This window comes from Brachionichthys hirsutus, unplaced genomic scaffold, assembly GCF_040956055.1.
Source record: "Brachionichthys hirsutus isolate HB-005 unplaced genomic scaffold, CSIRO-AGI_Bhir_v1 contig_717, whole genome shotgun sequence".
In the NCBI taxonomy this organism is placed as follows: domain Eukaryota; kingdom Metazoa; phylum Chordata; class Actinopteri; order Lophiiformes; family Brachionichthyidae; genus Brachionichthys; species Brachionichthys hirsutus.
In genome coordinates this window covers 23084-45000 of record NW_027180604.1, presented here as the reverse complement: position 1 = coordinate 45000, position 21917 = coordinate 23084, and the positions used below count along the sequence as shown (strand labels likewise).

Sequence of the window (21917 nt, the reverse complement as noted above, 5' to 3'; positions counted from 1 at the left end):
TACTGTCCTGAGTTCAGTTGTATCTGCTTCTATGTTTAATTCACGAGTCTGTGTACACACATGTGTATATATATGGGCCCGTAACATGCATGGTAAGGGCTGAGCCCTTGGGTGACAGTGCTGTGCCTTGCTCAGGGGACATCAGCAGTGCTCTGCAGGGAAACTGTCACCTCTCCAGCGACGAGTCCACATTCTGGATTTATGTCTGGTCTTGGACTTGAACCGGTGAAACTCGGTTCCGATTCCGACCTTGAAAATTATTATGTAAAAAGGGAGACGTTGTCGGCAGGATTCGAGCCCGCGCGGGGAGACCCCAACGGATTTCTAGTCCACCGCCTTAACCACTCGGCCACAACAACTTCTGACCTCTGGATCTTGTTCACTGAACAACATCCTCTCCTTCCTCTGAAATGCATTATATCTGGGTATATTTTGTAAATGCCCTGCGATGGACTGGCGGCTTGTCCAGGGTGTGTCCCGCCTTTCGTTCGTTGACTGCTGGGATAGGCTCCAGCACGACCTACGACCAGGAAAAGGCCCCAAAATTAAAGAATTATTTTTTTTTCAAATGGTACTGTACTGATTTCAGTTGAATCTGCTTCTATGTTTAGCTCACAAGTCTGTGTACACACATGTGTACATATATGGACCCGTAACATGCATGGTAAGGGCTGAGCCCTTGGGTGACAGTGCTCTGCAGGGAAACTGGCACCTCTCCAGCGACGAGCCCACATTCTGGATTTATGTCTGGTCTTGGACTTGAACCGGTGAAACTCGGTTCCGATTGCGACCTTGAAAATTATTATGTAAAAAGGGAGACGTTGTCGGCAGGATTCGAGCCTGCGCGGGGAGACCCCAACGGATTTCTAGTCCATCGCCTTAACCACTCGGCCACAACAACTTCTGACCCGTGGGTCTTGTTCACTGAACAACATCCTCTCCTTCCTCTGAAATGCGTTATTTCTGGGTATATTTTTTTAATTCTGTTAGGCCATCTAATATGGAAATTCCCTACAATGCCCTGCGATGGACTGGCGGCTTGTCCAGGGTGTGCCCCGCCTCTCGTTCGTTGACTGCTGGAAGAGGCTCCAGCACGAAACTGGCACCTCTCCAGCGACGAGTCCACATTCTGGATTTATGTCTGGTCTTGGACTTGAACCGGTGAAACTCGGTTCCGATTCCGACTTTGAAAATTATTATGTAAAAAGGGAGACGTTGCCGGCAGGATTCGAGCCTGCGCGGGGAGACCCCAATGGATTTCTAGTCCATCGCCTTAACCACTCGGCCACAACAACTTCTGACCCCTGGACCTTGTTCACTGAACAACATCCTCTCCTTCCTCTGAAATGCATTATTTCTGGGTATATTTTTTAAACGGTGTTAGGCCATCTAATATGGAAACAATGCTACAATGCCCTGCGATGGACTGGCGGCTTGTCCAGGGTGTGCCCCGCCTCTCGCTCGTTGACTGCTGGAAGAGGCTCCAGCACGACCTACGACCAGGAAACGGGCAAAACGGTTCCCAAAATGAAAGAATGACTTTTTTTTCCAATGGTACTGTCCTGAGTTCAGTTGTATCTGCTTCTATGTTTAATTCACGAGTCTGTGTACACACATGTGTATATATATGGGCCCGTAACATGCATGGTAAGGGCTGAGCCCTTGGGTGACAGTGCTGTGCCTTGCTCAGGGGACATGAGCAGTGCTCTGCAGGGAAACTGGCACCTCTCCAGCGACGAGTCCAGATTCTGGATTTATGTCTGGTCGAGCACTTGAACCGGTGAACCTCGGTTCACATTGCGACCTTGAAAATTATTATGTAAAAATACAGACGTTGTCGGCAGGATTTGAACCTGCGCGGGGAGACCCCAATGGATTTCTAGTCCATCGCCTTAACCACTCGGCCACAACAACTTCTGTCCTCTGGGCCTTGTTCACTGATCAACATCCTCTCCTTCCTCTGAAATGCGTTGTTTCTGGGTCTATTTTGTAAATGCTGTTAGGCCATCTAATATGGAAATTCCCTTAAAATCTCTGAATACCTGCCATTTTTAAATGAAAGTATTAGAATTGCACAATAGCAAAAGTTCTATTTCTGTTCATTATTTTATTTTTTATTTGACCTTTATTTATCCAGGTAAAGCCGACTGAGAACCAATTCTCCTTTACAACGGCAACCTGGCCAAGAGGCAGCAACACAGAACAGAACAACCGTTACAATACAAGATAAATACACAGATACAGTTGAGGTACAAAAAAAACGTAGATGTCTATTTACAAGGAATTGAAATGTTATTATTCACAGCATGTTTGTCAAACATTTCAACAAGAAAAACAACTATCTTAGTCACTCACTCACAGTCAGTGATATTATTTCATTATTTTGTAACTTATTCAAAATGTGAATCAAGACCTTTGCCTTGATCCACAAAAGAGGAAGCGTTGGGGTCAGCTTCTAATACACGACCCCATCATGAGGTGAGACAGTGTCAAAGGTCACTTTGAATGGTTGGTAGAGTTGATATGCCCTCAGATTAGATTACTTTTCATTATATATTGAATTGCTTATTTTGTGTCTGGTATCTTGGCCGAAGAAACGGATGCATTTTATAGAGGGGCCTGTTATCCTTTAATGTAAACGTCTGCTTTACTGCTCACTACAAACTGGAAATGCCGAGCAGCAATGATTCAACCAAACCACTTCTGCTTTAGTTGTACGTTTGCTGGTCCAAACGTGTGTCAAAAGAGTCCTTCCAGGAAAAAAAAGGGTTATTTTAGAGGGAGGGGTGAAATTTACAAATACTTTTATGTTTGGCAGCCTTGATAAGAGTTTGTTGAATAAAAGCAGAACTGGGGAGTTAATATGGGTATTGATTTCTGCCATAATAAAGAAGGTACTGCATCCGGGACCTCAAAAAGAACTAAATCAGGATTCTACCAAATTAAATGTGGAATTGTGCAAGTTGTGGGAGAGTAATTGTACACTACCTAACAGGAAATACCAGTCTTTCCTTGTTGACCTAGCCCAACGATTCCCTGAAGGATGTAAATAACTGAAAGTTATTCCTTCCTGCTCCTCCTCCATTACTGTGTGTGTGCTGATCCCTACCTGTAGATGCGTGCGCATGTATTTGGACCTTTCTTCTGATTGATTACATTATCTATCTATAATATTTGTGATATTATTTGTAACTTCCTGTTGATCATTCCTCTTGAAACAATAGGTTCTTTGCCTATGAGAACCTTGACAGAATAAGTTCTGTCAAGTGACCAGGTTGAAACTCAAAATAACTACTCTTATATTTCCTTTTTCCTTTTCACTATTGTTTGTAAGACAAATTTAGATTCCAGCCTTGACTTCTATTTGAATTCGCAACCTCAGGGTGTCGGCCCTCTTGAAGGCAGGCAGCGTCATACTCCTCCCTGGTCATCTTGACCATGTACTCTGTGGCAGACTGACCCAGAAGAGATGGAGGAGGGATACTTCAAATCGTATCATGGAAAGAAGTTCTGGCAAGCAAACAAACCAAACAATGGTGTGTTTTCCAAACTCCATCTGTCCTTGACATCCCCAACCAACACAGCCAGGTGTATTCCTGCTGAGTCAAATCAAATAATCTGTGGTCTGTTGGAATCAGTTCAGAGCTTCAAAAGGAGCCACACAGCGACTCATCTCACCGACCCTCTAGTCTAAATCAACCAATTTGACAGTCCTCAGGTGAAAGGATCAACCGATATTGTTTATTTTTATGGCCGATACCATAAAATTTAGACTATAAACTAAAATAACTTGGTAGTTAAACAAGCATTAATGGCCCACAGTTTTCTCTCTCTTTGCAGTCAGCCTCTGCAGGTTCTCATGTCCAAGCAGATAGTAGAATGTAAGGCTTTATGGCAGGGCTGTAATCTTTACACCATGTTTGTATTGCAGGCCTCTGAAATACAAACGATGAGATGTAGACTAGAGCACCTGAAAATACCTTAGACCAGGCATGGGCAAACCCAGGCCCGGGGGCCATATGCGGCCCGTTGGTCTTTTTAATCCGGCCCGCCAAACTTGTCCAAATTATATCATTAAATAAAATTGTATTATAATTAAAGCTCATTCATTTGACCTTTTCTCTGTAATGCTACCTGTAAAAGGCCAAATCCTTTCATGCAATAGCTTTCATGTGTCATTTATATTAGCTCACACAAAAACTCCATCCATCTGTTCTTGGTCCGGCCCCTCTGTCAAATTTTAGAACCTATTGTGGCCAGCGAGTCAAAAAGTTTGCCCACCCCTGCCTTAGACCCTCCCAAGCTCAGTTACCTGCCTGTTCAACTGATGTCTGTAGTCTTTGGCTCTTATTCTCCACCTCTAATGGAGTGTGGGAAAACCTCAAGAAAATAAAAAACTGTTTTTATTTCGGTAGAACTCCAACGTTTTCATAAATGATCTCATGGCGCTCCCTGGTGTTCATATATATTACAACAACATGAAATTATTCGGGGGGGGGGGGGGGGGGGGTTCCGGTAGCCCTAATATGAAATCCCACTGAAGCAGAAACTACTTTATACATTGATGTCACAGACAGTGATGACAGATAAATCTTCACGAAGCTTACAGAGAGAATAAAGAATTCATTTAAATGTTAAATACCATCTTAATCTTAAATTATTTAACTTTCCTATGAGCGGTGACAAAATTCATCTCAGTGTGGCAAATCAGGCAGATGAGGCACTAACTACAATGTATAACACAATTCCTCATGATGAATTGCAATAACAAAAAGCTAAAACTCTAATAGCCAATAACTTGGAAATTGGATAGCTTTAGCTCGAATAAATATAATTCATATTTTAATTATCCCAACTAAATGTGGTGGATTAACTATCTCTACTGCACAAAAACACAACTGGGGAGGCATTGAAATGCAAAGATAAACCTCCTAATTATTTAAGTCATCAAATAGTTTGAGAAACTACTCTCCCCCCCCCTCAAAGTCCTCTTTCAACCTCATTTATCAGGCAACACAAAGCTGTGTGGGTAGAGCTGCACATATCCAATTTCTATCCATAGACAATTTCTGGATTTGAGACATTATGCTGGGGATTAACCTGAACAACAGTTAATTGCTTTAAACCAATGATGCTGAATTAATCCTTTGCATTTCGGCTAATTGTATGATGAGAGCGCGAGAGAGAGAGAGAGAGAGAATTAGAGAAGAGAAGTAAGAAAACAAGAATCTGACACTTTCAGAGAGCTGAGCATGATAATGATAATCTGTAATCTACATGAGACAGGGTGATGGCACAGATCACATAACTAATTATAATGTAATCTGAGGCCTGGAGCGTATTAGACATCTATTTATGTAACAAAAAAAAAATGACTGTAGTTCTCAAGGAAACTTAAGGAATAAATTCTTGTTTCAAGACACGATTAACTTTTGCAGAATGGAAACCAAACTGCAACAGTACAAACTTGCTTCTTAGATGTATCTATTGCCCATTTTGTGTGCTCTGCTCCTTCAGCGCCCTGAACCTCACCACAATGGAGGTGATGAATTTGCCAAAGCTTTGACAAGGGAAAAAAATTAACAACTAAAAGGAATCAAGTAATGCGTGTTTTTGATTGACCAATAACATGAGGATATAGAACTGACAAACGGCAGCAGTAGTCACACGTTCAGCCCATAGAGGTCAGTGCAACAAAGCTTTTCAGCCTTAAAAGATCACCGTCAATGTCTTTCTTTACTCCTAACCTCATAAACCCTTTTTACACTGTGTCCTCATTTTAATTTCGAAGATTAACACACATTTATAAAATATGATGTCTTTTATCAGAAAGATTTTTGTATTAGCTTCATAAAACAGTTGTATTTAAACATGTGCTACTCACTATATGTACTTCGCACCTTTGGAAGCCTCCACTGAGGATGAGAACGACCTTGCTTTCAGAAAAAGTTTGACTTCCCATATACATTCTCCATGTAGCCAGACAACAATATGACAGTAATGGCTAGCCCTTTACACAAAGCACAGTACATCTCACACTGACATGCTTTAAGGCACCTGTCGAGGGGAGAATCCAATAGGCTGTAATTGCCCATTTTCTGTGCATAAGTGTTGAATGTCTACACAGAATGCTGGAATGACAAAACCTGCTTGTTACTGCTGAAGGTTTTGATCTTTGAAAGTTAGAATCTTGCTCCATTCTCGCTGACTGTGATTGTCCAGTTATTCACAATGAAAAGCAGCGCAGACAGAAATACAACAGAAAGAGCTGTAATGGTGAAATCATGGTAAAAAATATATTTACTTTCTGAATATGAACCATTTTCCTTCTGCGTCTAAACCAAAGTCTTCACGTTACATCAGCTATGTTTGATACAGAAAAAATGCACAAACACACAATTAGGTAAATCCATCTCCCTCCCTCTGCCCCCCCACTTTGTCTCCCCTATGCCCTTCCCTTTCTCCTGCCTGTCAGTGAAGACCCAAGCACTAAGTGTGTGGGATGTTCCCGTCAACCTAATTATTAGGATGGAAGGAAGTGCAACACTTCAGCAACGCCAGCAACAGTTCTCCAAATGTCCTCTACTGCCACAAATAATGTGTTCTCTGTGTGTGTGTGAAGAGGCTTTGAGCTTACTGTCTATGGTTGCCCACATGCTGGTTTGACTGTAAGTGTGGATGTGTATCCAGATGTTAGAGTTGGAGTCTATTAAGTGGAGCATTTCAACATTAAATGAGTAAATGGAGCGTACTTGTCTTTATTCCTGTAGATCATGGAGAGTGAGGACTTAAAAACTAATCTTCTGCTGAGATAAGAATCTCTCCAAAGCTGCAGGCAGAGAATTAATGATTTATGTCACCAAAAATATGTAGACATCTACATGTTAGAACTTTGTGATTGTTATACCTATCATTTCACAAGCAGGGGCATTAATGCCGCTCTGGAAGAGGATTCGGAGCGTCAGTGAGGTCTAATAATGATATTCATTCCAGAGGCGTTGGATGTTTTTTTTATTCCCTTATGGCTATTGTGGTATGTATTGCATCTTTCCAACAGCAGGACAATGTGTGGAAAAATGTTTGTAACATAGTGTAAATATAAATAAGCAATATATATACATAAAAAAAATCATCATAATGATCACAATCACAACTGCTCCCATTTGTTCTCGACGGCTCCCTCCGGGGCTTCATCCCGGTCCTGCCGTGTTCAGGGTCTGAATGGAAAATAATAGCAGCTGCCGTAATGCATCCATCACGCCGGTGACCTTCTGTGACACAGCACAAGTAGAAACCAACCTTTGAAGCAATGACAGCTTGAGAGTCGCTCAGCCCATTATCAAGAATCATCATTCATTTTATCATAAAAGCTGCACAGGCCCGCAGATTGATGTCCAACATCAGAGCCGGCCGCCGGGTGGAGGGCCCAGCAGTGTTGTAACCTTGTGATAATGTTTCATTTCATCCTCTCCTTGTCTTCCTGTATAGTAATGCCTCACCTGGATCATTTGGCCCATAAAGCTTAAGACTTTCCGGGAAATTGGATTTGAAGCTGAGCGAGGGCCCCGGAGGCTATAACATGACAACGTTTGGATGCAAAAAAAAACAAAAGAAGAATAAAAATTCCCTTTGTAGCACTTTCCTTTCTTCTATCATTTCTTTTTACCTCAATTATTCAAGGCTTACAGTTGTGTGTAATAATATCCCTCTATTGTGACAGGGCGCTATATGGTCTCCTTTAAACTTGAGTTCATCTATCCTCCCAGTCCAGGTTTTTTCTGTCTCTGAGAGAGACAATAAATGTCATCATAGATCAATATAATGGCAAGAAAAGAAAGAAGGGAAAGAAATGCAAAGACGGAACCTTTGGAAAATGTATCTTCTAGGAATTAAAACAGAAGACAGATGTGTAATAAATTTGGGGACCACACAGCTGCCACTTTTACACTTTCTCTCTCTTCCCTCACTCAGGACTCCCTGTGGTGGGCCAATACCACTTGAAGGGGGAAGGGGCTCACGAAGATGGAAGGATGCAATCTCATCACTAAGCCTGGAAACCCTCTGGAGCTTTGGACTTTGTATTTCATCCAGCACTGTCAGTTGAAGCCTGCAGCTCCTCCTCTCCACCACCCTTCATCACCAGCTCTTGACAGTAGAGATGCAACGTCTCCAGGTGGCTCGCTTACAAACGGAGTGGATTTGATGGAGGAATCCCTCGCTGGTGAGCGTGCAGAGGTCAGCACCACAGTGACAAAGAAACGCTGATCAATGTCACACTCATGCTGCCATATTTTAGTGTATAAATGGATTTAATGCACCCAATATGAAATGGTATATATTCAGCTGCTTGATTTAATACTCGCATTATTTTTTTTACTTAAAGTGTATGTAATCTAATTATAGAAAAATGATAATTATGGCAAATAAATCTTTCAAACATCCATGAATATTATAAAATACAAATATTTGATATGTCCATATGTGAGTCCAAGAAAGGGATAACAGAGTGTTTTTCTTGGTGTCTCTTTTGATGGATTTTTTTGACAAACAAGCTTTGATGTTTCCGGTTCATATCTTGGTGCACGGCTGCAGGAAGGCCATCTACCGCTAGCTATGCTGCTAGAGGCCTTGACTCTTTGTCTCAGTTGGCCCCCTCACGTCAGCTGGGACCCAAACTGAGGTCGCTCACACACAACTACACAGTCGTCTCCAGAACTTGAATTTTAAGGCTGCCTATGGAAAAATCTCTCTATAAATCTCTCTACAAATCTCTCAGATTGTCTTCCTGGAAGAATGTTTATCGAGTGTTAAACATTAAATCAATGTAAACAAGTTTACTGGAGCTTTTATAAAGGCCATCATATTAATGTTAGAATAGACAGTGATACAAAATAGATTACATTGTTAGATCCTTTGAAAATACCTTTCTGGTTTCAGAGGACTGGAACAATATGCAGCATGAAGTAAGTTTATAATAAATAGATTTAAAGTGATTTATAATGCAGTGTAAACAATTTCACATAAATGCAAAAAATGCTCTGACTCTTTTGCAAACTTTTAATACAAGAAGCATCCTGCATTGCTATTAAATCCTGCATGCTAGACCAGAGCATTACTCACACTTGCAAAAGAGAAACCACAAAGCTGTGTGTGTTCTGCATGCGTATCGTGAGCAAACACCGGTCTTCTTTGATAACCCAGGTGTGTCTTTTCCTGGCATGTCTTCCAGAGAGGTTAGTGCTCCATCAAAGGAATCCGCTGCGTAGAGATATCGGTAAATACAAAAGGAAAGCATGAGGAGGATCTCTCACCGTCAGAAGTCTGACATGAAATATTCAGTGATCGGCTGTTTGTTTTTTGTTGTAGATTGTCTGCTGAGGTGAAGTAACACTTCAACAGATGATCTGTAACAACGGATTGAGGACTGAGCGCCCCCACGCTTTAAGTTAAATGTATTTTAAATATCAAATCTATTTATTTACTGTGATGCAGTGTGTGGCGAAAACACACTGAAATCTAAACGGAGCAAATAGTTGGACACTGATAAATAAATAAATAAACATAAGCACTAAATTGTGATGTTTCTAACCCCCTACCGTGAAGACCTTCCTGGATGAAATAATTTGAAAGATAACATTAGACAATGCAGAAAATTAACATTGCAGTGGCTCTATGGCTACTGTGCAAGGCTGCATGTTGAGAGGAAGAACAACATCGTATGACCATTGTGCATCTGAAGGCCATCAGTTCAAGATGACAGACAGAAAGATAAAGCAAAGTAACGCTCAGAACGGAGGTGAGATCTCAGGCTGCAGCTCAGATGGATGGTGTGAAGCAATGCAAGCGCCGTCTCCCTATCTTTTTCCATATTAAGTGGCTTAATTGATGATAAATGAATGAAATAAAAAAGTTTTTATAGAAATGTGAGCAGATCTTAGTGACACAAACTGGAATGATTTATCTGATGGACCCCAGAATGCAGTGACAGAGGTAAGCAATAAAATCCTGATCCTGAGCGCCATATGGAGCCGGTTACCTATGGATCAGGATCAGCACTGGACAGCTCCATAGGTATTTATTTTTTTCGGTTTGTGCATGTCCATGACAAGACGAAGGGGTGGCTTTTTGGTTTTGCTTTGATTGTGTATCGATTATCTTTCTTCCTGCGTGATGATTGCATTTGAATGGAACTTTTCCACATTATTAGATGTGTTAATTTATTCACATCACAAACTTTGGTTCATACTTACGATGTTTCTCATTTACAGTATGGCTTTATCTCTAACAATTTTTTAAGTTACAACCTTATAAAAAAGTGATATCAAAACTGAATATTTTATTGTAATTACTGTGGCGGCTGAAGCGTTAACCCTTTATTGCAACTATTCACCAAATGAACATAAAAGGTAAAAGATCCAAACGATAAGGTGAACTGGAGTTCCCAGCCAGCCACATGGCGGAAGAGCAAGAAAGCGACAGGTGCAGGCAGCCACCTTAATTAAGCAGTTGAGCCAGGCTGCCCAGGTGCGCCATGTCACCGTTGACGGCCCTCACCTGCAGGCACTCCAGAGAACAATCAGCGACACAAAGTGCATCCGCAGGGTCGTCACAATACTCTAATATATGCACACTGTCACGTTCTGAACAGTTGAAGTTTTCAAAAAGAGCTCATTACGACAGGACAGAAGACTGCTCTGTCATGCAACGTAATGAACACGGAAACATAGAAAGCAGAGACAGCGCTGCACATCATAAATACAGGGGCTACACCAGCATTCTCTAATAATGATGCAAGATGACAATGATGCAAATAAGAGACGTTTTAACCTCCTGTCTTTGTTGCAGACATACAAAAACCATCTAACCCGGTGAGTTATAGTTAATGGTACAATAATCTCCACCCACACGCGCACACACACACACACACACACACACACTCATACAAGCACAATGTAAATCAACTGAAGAAGAGGACACTAAAGCAGCAGGCAGGCACAAACGGCACCTACCCAGTGCTTTATGGGAGGAACGTGTTACATCTCGTCAGATTAATGACTTAATTATGACAGTTTAGCTTCTAACCATAACCTTTCCTCAAAGGCTGTTTGCTTGTTTTTCTCACACTACACGTGCAATTAGCTTTGCATTAACGTCACGGTGGAAAATGAAAAGATGTACAAATGGAAGCAACTGTTGAGGTGACTTTGCAAGAAGACTGGCCAAAGTAATGGACCTGCCATCATTTCACACATCGGTCTGCAGGTCAAAGGTAACACCACTGCACACCTCATTGGAGAGACACTCAAGGTGGCATATGCCGCAATATCAGCATGAGTATTCGACTCATATACTCAGAAGTACTATTGTTCGGATGTACTTGCTTAAAAATGAAATGAAGGCTGGGACACAACTTATGGTGGTGCTTTTTTATGTTGGAGGGAGCTCAGGGGTTCAGTGTGAGAGACACAAAGACAGTAGAAGTAAAGAAGTAATGTTTAGAAGCGTTCCTTCAGTTCCTTGATTACAAGGATATCAGACTGGTTATTCCCAATTAAAAATACATTTTATAAGTACTTTTACTGGGGTATTGATGTAAATTTAATTTGTCAAGTCACTTCTTCTGCCTTTTTACCCATTTATTGATTTAAAAATATAAATAGTTCATTCTTTCTACCATTTGGACAAATCTTTATACATTTTTAATCACTATTTGTCATGTATTAAATTTTGGTAAGATAAATTACGATGTAATTTTGGTTTTAATTTGATGCTATTCCAATGATGGGATTCAACAGAGAAGAAAGAGACAGATAAATAATTAAAATACAGTATTAAAAATATTGCTCGGATGGCAATAAGTTGATCACAATAATAAACAAAGCTGCAAAATTATTGGATCCAAACAAACATTATTTTGTGTCTCAGAACTTATCCTTTCAAAATTGAAGGAATTCTTTGTGTCATTCTTATATAATAATTCTGAGAAACCATCCTGTCAACAGATAAACAGCTTAATATATATATATACATATTGGCAGAAGCAGTAATGATCCGGTGATCTGGATTAGTAGATGGATCAGACCAATGAGCAACTCACTTTGGAAAAATGGGAAAATCTTCTGTGAATGAGAGGAAACAAAAATGCAGACGTGGACTTTATGGAATTGAATTGAATGAAGTTTATCAAAGGATATTCAGAAAAAAAAACTACAAGCAAAAAAAACATGCAATTTGAAACAGTTAATACGCTATCAAGTACTCCATTTGACTTTACAATATCTTTACAACCTTTCTTCAAAGATGAAATTGCTTTTTAAAATGTTTTTTACAGGTCTGAGACCAGACCTTGAATGCCCAAACGGCTGCATACGCTCCAACTCTCCGCTGCGCTGCTTCTTATTTGACGTCTAGTGAGCAGCTGGCTGGTAGTATTTTGCCCACAAGTGGAGCCAAGCACTTGATCCTAGGAGAGGGGCAACAAGCACTAGTGTTCCAGCATGCTAATTTGGCTCTGCTCATGAGATAGGAATGCACCAGTTTGGCTCAGAGGCATGTTTGCTCTATTTGCATACCAAGACACCCCAGATATTACTTATTAATCTTCAGACGTGACATATGAATCCAAAATGCAGGAGTCTTTATTTAAGTATTTCTATCCCTGATGCTAACGACTCGTAGCTTGAAAGGTGGAAAAGGTGTTTTCCCTGGAGTAGCAGCTGGCAGCAATGACCTTGCACAAGACGTGGCTAATTTCATTAACTCTGAGTGCAATGGTGACTCTATCATGTTAGTTTGGCTGTTTGTTGTTTTTTTTTATTGATTAACATCTTCTGTCTCTTTCCTCTGGTGTACTACATGAACAAATGTTTGAAACGACAACACTGATGACAGCCTGACAATAATATGTTGAAAGAACAGATAGAAGAAAGCTGCACAATCAATAACAGCTTGCTTTTCTTTTTATTGTGACAAAAAAAAGAAAAGGCAAGAAGAAGGAATGTCGTCAATACACAAGCACACAATGAAACCTTTGTCTTTTGAAAGCCAATAACTACTTTTCTCTTCAGCATCTTTTGTCCTCCAATTTCAGTAACACGCTATCCTTTTTTTGTCCAAGTGAACAATAACTCAGACACAAGCTTCTAAAGCTCAAAGGAAGATTTTACAGGTACAAATGTAGGCATTTTGGTAGATTGGGCGGTAGCTTGTTGCTAGCCAACAAAAGAGATAGTGCCTGTGTTGGGGGATTATAAGATATTTTGAATCAACTCATACTACTTTCACTTCTTAATAAGTGCAAGTTCGGATTAAAACCATTACTGTGCTAAATGTGTGTATTTGTATACACAATCCACAGCAGTATGATATAAACAGGCTCAAATTACATTTCATAATTAAATCCTTATTTTAATCCAAGCAGAAGAATGTTCAGCAGGAATTCTTTTATCTGTCAGCTACAAAGTGATGAGAGACAGGACTCGCAGTGTTGACAAGACAGTCTGCGATGTTTCACGTCAACATCTGTGGAGACAAATGGCAGACTGCGACAACATAAGCCGGCGCAGTCATAAATGACAGAGAGCCACAGCCGAGGGTAAGAGACAAACCACTGAACGGGATTTGTTGTGTCTGCTGAGATAAATGGGAAGGAAACGGGAAGAAATATGAAGCCAAACTGGCCTCTGACGGTATCTACAGATAACTTATTGCAGCCCTACAGTTGGAATCTGCGTTGTGGCTGCATGAGGCGAGAAGACATGATATAAATAAAAAAGCTGTTGCAGTACAAGAACTAATCAAATTCAAGTGAACGTCTTTAAATCCGAGCCCAATTTTTAATCTTACCGTAACATTGTAGAACAACACAACTCAACAATGAAGTTTTCCAATATTCACTATCATTCAAAATGTCTTCTGGATTTGATCCAGAATGAGGTCAGGAAAAAATATTCAATGTTAACATTAAAACTCCATTTGTGAGGGTTGCTATGGTGACTTTTGCTGCAGGTTGATTTCTGCTCCTGCACAGCTGCGGAGGCTTTGTTGAACTGAACGAGACGCACCTGTCACACATCTCAGCTGATCAGCTCCTGCCTCTCTGGACAGTTCTCTGCCAGAACATCCTCTCTGTTCTCTCAGTATTTTCAGGCTCTCCCGTTCTATGTGTTGTCCCGTATTCCCTAGTTCTATCTTTAATACCTGAGAAAACAGATCCAGTTGAAATCGGGCTAAATTTTCACAAGAAAGAGATTTTGTTTTTTGACATTTTCAATAATATTTCTCTGATTACCTCCACAAAGGAGCTTCTGTTTTTGCTCGCCTTTACCAAGACACTGGAATTAGTGGTGGGAAAACAGATTTGTTATATCTTCAAAAGCTCTGAATCTAGAACCAGAAGAATCCGCCATTACTGAAAGTGTGCTGTTTGTGAATAACTTCTAAACTAATAATGATATCAATGTGAAACCAAATGCTAAAGGTTTGTTTTTATGGTTTAGTAATCTAAAAGTCTAAAATAAATGTAGGACAGTAATTTTGGGTGTAAATCACAACGTATAGGGACTGAGGTGCTTGGCGGAGGTCTGCGCTCTCCTAGTGCTTTTCTCATTGCTATTTGATTTAGAGGATTTACACAGAAAAAGAGACAACCTTGTATGAAATGTTTCTGACTAGCTGAATCAGGCTGATTCGATTTTAGAGGTTATATCTCCAGTTACAGCAGCTGCAGAGATGCAGGAGCTCTTAACATGTGAACTGAGAGAGATCGGGCAGCTACTTGGTGTGAAGAGGAACCAAAACCCCACGTTTCCTACCACTATATTCACTTGCAGGCATAAACAGGCGTAATTCATCTGGGAGCTAGTTTCTCCTGTGAAAATGGCAACCTGACCCTATAACACCTGCATGAATAATTCAACACTCTGGGCTCTATCAGAGGCTGGCAGAAATGTTAGCTGGTCGGAAGCACCTTCACCAGCCCCCCAAGGAAGTAATCTCTACGCCCTGTGGTTCGGTTAGGAGGTTGCACATGGAAGACACACATACACATACACACACACACACACACACGAGATGATACCACAACGGTGCCAGGACTCTGATGCCCGATGGACTCAGGAGCAGAGCAAACGTCTCCACTGAGAGAGTTGTTAGGCCTTAATGTTAAATGTGAATTTTTGCATTTATGTATGTGCTTTTGCAGTTCTGGTCTGCTTTGAGGGAAATTGCTGTCTGACACCACATATATAATGTATATCAGGAGAAGGAACTTATTCTTCCAATATTTGCTAAACACCCAAAGACGTAATGCTAAGCCGACATTGTCCAAATGTTTCCTTGGGGGAACATATATTTGCTCCTTTTTCCAGCTCAGGAACAACAAACTTGTAAACTGTGGCGTGAAAGGATACAAAACAAAGACACAAGAACACAAGGACAAGCAATTATCTTGTTGTCCCCTGAGTTGCCCTGGAGCTCGTAGCACTTCTTCACCCATGAAAGGCTGCTGCATGCCCATGTGACCTCTATGGAGACCAGCTGAGCAGCAGGCCGACAATAAACCTTCAGTACATCATTGTTTATGGTAAATGAAAGATAATCTAGTCTCCACTTAACTGCAGTTACTGACAACACTCATTATTAAAGAAACAAACCACTGGTCTCCGCCTCCGCCAAGCAGCTCATTCCCCTCAATTAGATATACACCGTCCACATGGTGATCTGGATCATCATCAAAAGGTTCTAGATTGTTCTTGGTATCTTTATACACCAACCATGAAAAGTGAGTCCGTAAATGAGTGTTATGAGCCGACCAATGATTTGGACCCAAGAATGCGGAGCAGGCAAACTCAAGAATAGTTTTTGTTTTATTAAAATCAAACAATGAAAATACTTTATATATAAGATAAGATAATAATAGATGATGATCAGGCACCTAAAAACACTGTCTAAACAAAAAAACCTAAACAATATAACACCAAAGGAGGTCAGGCTGGTCATCTAAGGAAAACAAATGCAAAATCACAGCCAAACAAAACAACGATATCAAAGGACAAACAGGAAATACCCACTGCATAGAGGCAGAGGAACAAGATATCAAACTAGGGAATACGGGTCGACACGTAGAACGGGAGAACCTGAAAATACTGATGAAACAGAGAGGATGTTCTGCTAGAATCAAACAATATATTGAGGAACAAAGTTTGAAGCTCCATTGACTGCAATGTTACCGAAAATGTCAGAATACATGATCTCTTCTGGATCATCACCAACATTTTATCAACTGTTTCTGGTAAGATTTCCAACATTTCCTGAAATTGATTCACACTGGATGTGGTCCAAGCTTCAAAGGTTCATGTCTGCACCATTCTGAAGTCTGAACGTGTCAGAAAGTGTGGAAATGGCCCGCCGGTAATGCTGCACTGTGAGGGTCCCTTCAAACGGTTCGTCTGCCCCCTCTCCGACCGACTGTCTCTCTTCATCTTCCTCCTCCTCATCCCCTTGCTTTCCACATGCGTAGCTGATGGATGAGTTCCTTTGCTGCAAATCTCGTTCTAGTAAAACCCAGACGGTGCTGTTGCCTTTCTCCTACTCCACTGGACACAGAGAATAGAGACCTCAGTGGAAGACACGCATGCCAGAGCACACACAGCAGGTGCACGTTTCAACACCTGCATGTAATGGGAAAACGTATTTTAGAAATGGTTTATGTAGTGACCTTTGCTTGTATAATTCCATCAGTGCCAAGATAGTTTTGTTAGCATTGCATTTGCCTTAACAGCCCCGCAGTGAGCTGAATAAAAAGCCTTATAAATGCAATAACAGCAGGACAGACTGTCTCCTTTTTCCTCTGCGGTGATTTACACCGTATACTGCGGCGTGCTCGCTGCAGTCATAGAGACGTTGTGCTGGCTAAACCAATTCAGTGAATGAAATTCTAAACAGTAGCATCTACTGTATATTGGATAACGGTTTAAGCGTCACCCTGAATTTGTTTAGACTCACTGTTGAGTTAAATAACCTGTAAAATAAAAGTATTTCCACATGATATTTTATTCTTATGTGTTGTTTTTTATACACGACTCTCTATTTGCCATCCAGCCAATCTCAATAACTGTGATAAATGCAGTGTCCGCAGGGACAAACCAGCCGTTTGACACTTCATCCGCTTTGATGCATTAGCTGGTAATATCCTGCAGATCCAGGGCAGGCTGTTGGAAGCCTCGTGATTCGCTGGGCCTGACCTTTGCTGAGCCCTCCCTCGAGCATAGGTGTCTGTAATCATCTTATAAATGGCAACTTCTTACTTCAGATGCATTTATTACTGGGAGCAGGTTCGAAGGGCTCCGACAAAAAGTCTGCGGTACTAATTTTGTAACCGGGCCTTCAAAATACCATCTGTGAAGATCTCCGACTTAAATCCCACCGACGATGGTTAAAGAAAAAAAGAGCCGTGAGTGTATTACCCTTTCACTGCACGTTTGAAATTGTTATACGGCAGAAAGGAAAGTCATTGGTCATTCAAAGGAGATGAAGCGAGTGGTCGCGGATGGGCTCCTCTGTGTAGACCTGGGCATCTGGGATGGATGAGAGAGATTAAAGCCCTGCCATGAAATGCAAGGGATCTGTCATCCACAAATGTATGAAAATATCACTTCAGAAGGGCATCAGCATCTCCAGGGGGGGGAAAAGCGAGGGTCCTTGAAGATGTTTTCATCTCTAGCTGTTGTTAGATATGATGATTTCCTGTTTATTCCTTTTTATCCATGGATGCTTTTTTATATCTGGTAGCAGAGAGAGACATATAGTTGCCATCATTGTCATTTCGGGTTAACTGATTAAACTGCTAACCAGCTTTTGCTTTAATACTAATTGATGACCTCAAAATGATTTGGTGGTGATGAGCAGAAAGTCAACTCCAAGAGGAGATACTACTACTGAGACGGTTAGAATGCAGTCGTAATGCTTGAATACATTTCGTAGGCAGTCACATAACCTCATCTAAGTATTTTTGGATTCAGTGATTGAATTTGACATGTTGTTTTTTCAGTCACCTTTCCCACCAGTCAAATCAATCAATCACATATTATTAAATATGGTCTCAATTCACAAATGGAAGTTTGCCTCTGAGGGCTTTAAGCCCTTAAATCTCAGCCCTGGTTTGTACTTGACGACTTTAGCTCGACCTTTTCTTCACCTTTTCACTCACTGCTGAGATGATACACTTTATGAAATCATCCAGGTTAAAATATTGTGCCTTATTCATGCCAGCTGAAGTGAAGCGAAGCGTTCACGATAGCTGGATTTATCAGGCTCTGTGTGAGACTGCAGGTAATCACTCCAAATGAACAAACCAAGTTGATTTTACAGAATCAATAATAATTTCTCACCTTCCATTAATCCACCCTTTCACATTCTCTTCAGTATAATTTTTGTCTATGCATCTCTGAGATCAATCTGGAGCTGTAGTAATTGTATTCATCCTGTGAGCTGTTATTTATTTTACTACACAGCGGGTAAGGACTGTAAGTTCTGTTAAGTACCTGCTATCAGGCCGCACACTTACATACACATTTATTTAAGATTGATTGATGAAGAACAACTCTTAAAGGAGAACAGAAAAATTGACTCAATAAAAGCTCCGTAGAACAGAGTTAGCTCCACAAATCCAATGATGTTTCCCTTTACATGGTGCAGCCGGGTGGACTCCTGGAGTGTGACATCAATGATGAAGTCCAGCCTGCGAACATACAGGATCTTGAGATGCTACCTTTTGCGACACTTGGAGGTAGTTTCCATGGTTTACAGACAATTCAAGTGTGGGTCCTGGGTCATGCTGGAGCCTGTCTTAGCTGGCTACACCCAGGATGAGACACCAGTTCATGGTAGGGACACATGAAAGTCAAACAACCAATGCACATTCGCACTCGCACCTACAGACAATTTAGAGCGGTCAGTTCACCAAAGCTGCATGTTTTTTGTGGTCGGAGGAAACCGAAGAACCTGGAGAGAATCCACACAGACAAGGGGAGGAATCAAACTCAGAACCTTGTTGCTGTGAGGAAAAAGCCCTACCCACTGCGCCACCCTGCCTGCCTAAATGTCATTTTCCTAATAAAAAAATCTAATTTAAAAACACTCCGTCTTTGTTTAATCATGTATTTGATTTAGGTATGACATAATAAATGATTGCCAGCAAAAAAAAAAAGAAAGAAAAGTAAATCTAAAGTTCCTTTGGGTTTGTTCACACATTAGCCCTCCTCACTACTGCACTATGGACATATGTGAGTTTGATGTGAACAGGCTGGAAGCCTCTATTGATGGTGGAAACAGCGGGACTATTTATTTCAGGCAGCTCATGCGGCACCAGAGAATTCCAATTGAACCTCTCACAGCATATCCTACAGACAGAGTGGGCGGGTTGAGGCATCTCACAAAGTGTCGCAAACATCTGTTCAATCTGCTTTATGCTCCAGAGGACAGTATGCCGAGATCCCAGGGCACACGGTCCTAAAAATGAAACACTCACAAGTCTGTCACACTTGATTAAAGGGGGGACAATAATAATCCTGTTGAAAGTGCAGAGCGGAAGAAAAATGAAGTGGAAGTGAGCTTTCAGTACAGAGGCATGCCTCTGAAAAGTTTTGGATAGCAGAAATAAATATAGTATTTTTTTTGTCTTCTCTCTATTTCATGCTCCAGAAAAACCACTGCTCAGGAGTGGAACACAGGGGGAAGAGACGCTATCGCTGGATCATGACAAGAGCCCAGGCACCGGAGACCGAGTTCACTGGGATGTGAGAAGAGCCGCCTTTAGACATTACGTGCAACAGTTCAGACGCAACCTAGCCTCGGCCACTTGCTTGCTATTTGCCATAGTGATCTTAAAAGTTATAAATACAACTAATTAGCTTTTCTCAAGCCAGCAGCTGGTAGCAGCCTCCCTTCCACACCCATCACCACGTACACCCCTCTCACGTGATTAGGTATTAATAAGTGCTGAAACACACAGGAGCCGTATATAAAGCCCCTCAGAGAGCTCCCCCATCGCACCACCCCTTAGCTTGTTGAATGTTTCCTTTTAATTCCCTGCGCTCATTAATGGAATTTCAGTCACCCCAACAGTTTAGAAGCTACATCAAGAAAAAGGCTGCAATTTATCATCTACTCCCCAGGCTCTCCTTCTCTGACGACTTATTCTTTGAAACATGAATGAACAGGCAAAAACAGAGCTGCCATGTGAGGATTATGGTGCGGGTGTCTCCTGGTACCCCCTGAGGAAATGGTGGCAGCCCAGCCAGGTTTCCAATCAGGATGTTGGCGTGTTGCCCCTGTTAGAGCCACCGGACCTTCGGTGGATGAGTGTGGACGGGCTCCAGAGGAGTTTGGCAGCGCGCTCCTGGCCTGGGTACATCGCTGCTCCGCTGGACTGATGCCTCCTCAGAGCCAGAGGAGTAAGGAGCAGTACAGGTGGAGGGTCATCCTGGATGTGTCTCACTTCTCCCCCTCAGAGATTTCTCTCCACATCACAGACAGATTCCTGGAGGTCGGAGGTACAGAACATTCCCTCACAGTACTGAGGATTAAACTGCTTTGAAGTTCACTTCATTATGCAGCACTAATTACTTTAACACAAAGAATAGTTGGTGTTCCTTAATGAAATATTAATGGTCTTATCCATCTAACCTTATTATCTAAGTTATCTAAATAGAGCTCTTTCTCATTTCACAGAATAAACTCCTTTAAATGAAGGACAGAAACTTTATCTCCAGGGAAACACGAGGAGGCAGGACGAGCATGGATGCCCAGCCAGATGTTTTACGACAAAATACAGGTATGTCACGTAAACGCTGACGTGTTAACCTTAAATTTCCACGGTTTACGACATCACAACACCAGAATAGTACACTGAAGGTCCGTGTTTGACCTTCAGTGATATAAGATTTTGATAGAGTTATTCCGTATTGCTTCCAGCGGAAATCGATGCAGCCAAAATCATATCCAGACTTTCTGTTGGTGGTATCCTGACAGTTGAAGCGCCAGTTCCAGAATCTGCTGTTCCTGCCCCCATTATCATTCCCGTAAAGGTGAACAAATCCTAGAAGTTTATTTAAAGGAATAGTTATGTTATTCAGGCTGTGGTCCCATCTTATCAGACACCTTCCAAGGTGAATCGAACCAGCTGCGGGCTGAAGTCGATGTTTAGCAGACGGATATCAGTGTTGTTGATCTGTAAGTATTCCTTTAAACTGGTTTTTAATACACTTTCAGAATGATATCTGCTGATCACGTCCCGTGACCCACTTGAGTCCTGACTAATCGGATTTTGATCCAGTCACTCAAAATTCACTGTTGAGACAGGTTATGAACGTTCACACCTTTAATCAAACGCATTCATGTAATTTCACTGCTGACATTTTCAATATTTTCTGCAAAAATCAAGGTGGAAATGGACAGGACAGGAGAAAAACGCAAGAATGAGGAAGTCCCTGACACAGAGCCAGATAGCTGCAGAGGGCTGGAGGCCCCAGATGTGCTGTCTTTAGAGGATGATGGAGAGGAGTCGCCACTTGTGGTCCAGGGTGATCAGGCCCACCCCGAGCTGGGCTCCAAAGGCATGAACAGGAGGAGAAGACCCATGAAGAGCCAGCTTGAGTCTCATCCTTCAGTGCTTGCAGATGGCGAAGGCTCAGAGAGTCGTCAGGATTCTTCTAGGCACCAAGAAACCTTGGAAAGCCAGGAAAGCTCAGACACTGACAGGCTCAAACTGCTGGAACACAAACAACCAGAGGAGATCAACCAAAGACAAGAACAGGAAGATCCTGACACGCAACAAGAACACACTGAGTAGAAGCACGAATATTGTCAAAGTGTTGCACACAACACATACTGACAAAATAGTTACTACTCGACTGCAT

General features: G+C 41.6%; 4 non-coding genes across 4 annotated transcripts; all 4 read right to left on the bottom strand.

The window, feature by feature from the left end:
• Window positions 1–277: 277 nt before the first annotated feature.
• trnas-aga (transfer RNA serine (anticodon AGA)) lies at window positions 278–359 on the bottom strand. Its single transcript has one exon. It is a non-coding gene; the product is annotated as a tRNA-Ser (tRNA).
• Window positions 360–819: 460 nt separating this feature from the next.
• trnas-aga (transfer RNA serine (anticodon AGA)) lies at window positions 820–901 on the bottom strand. The gene has a single exon. It is a non-coding gene; the product is annotated as a tRNA-Ser (tRNA).
• A 312-nt stretch (window positions 902–1213) lies between these two features.
• On the bottom strand, window positions 1214–1295 carry trnas-aga (transfer RNA serine (anticodon AGA)). The gene has a single exon. It is a non-coding gene; the product is annotated as a tRNA-Ser (tRNA).
• Window positions 1296–1832: 537 nt separating this feature from the next.
• trnas-aga (transfer RNA serine (anticodon AGA)) lies at window positions 1833–1914 on the bottom strand. The gene has a single exon. It is a non-coding gene; the product is annotated as a tRNA-Ser (tRNA).
• Between the last annotated feature and the right edge of the window lie 20003 nt (window positions 1915–21917).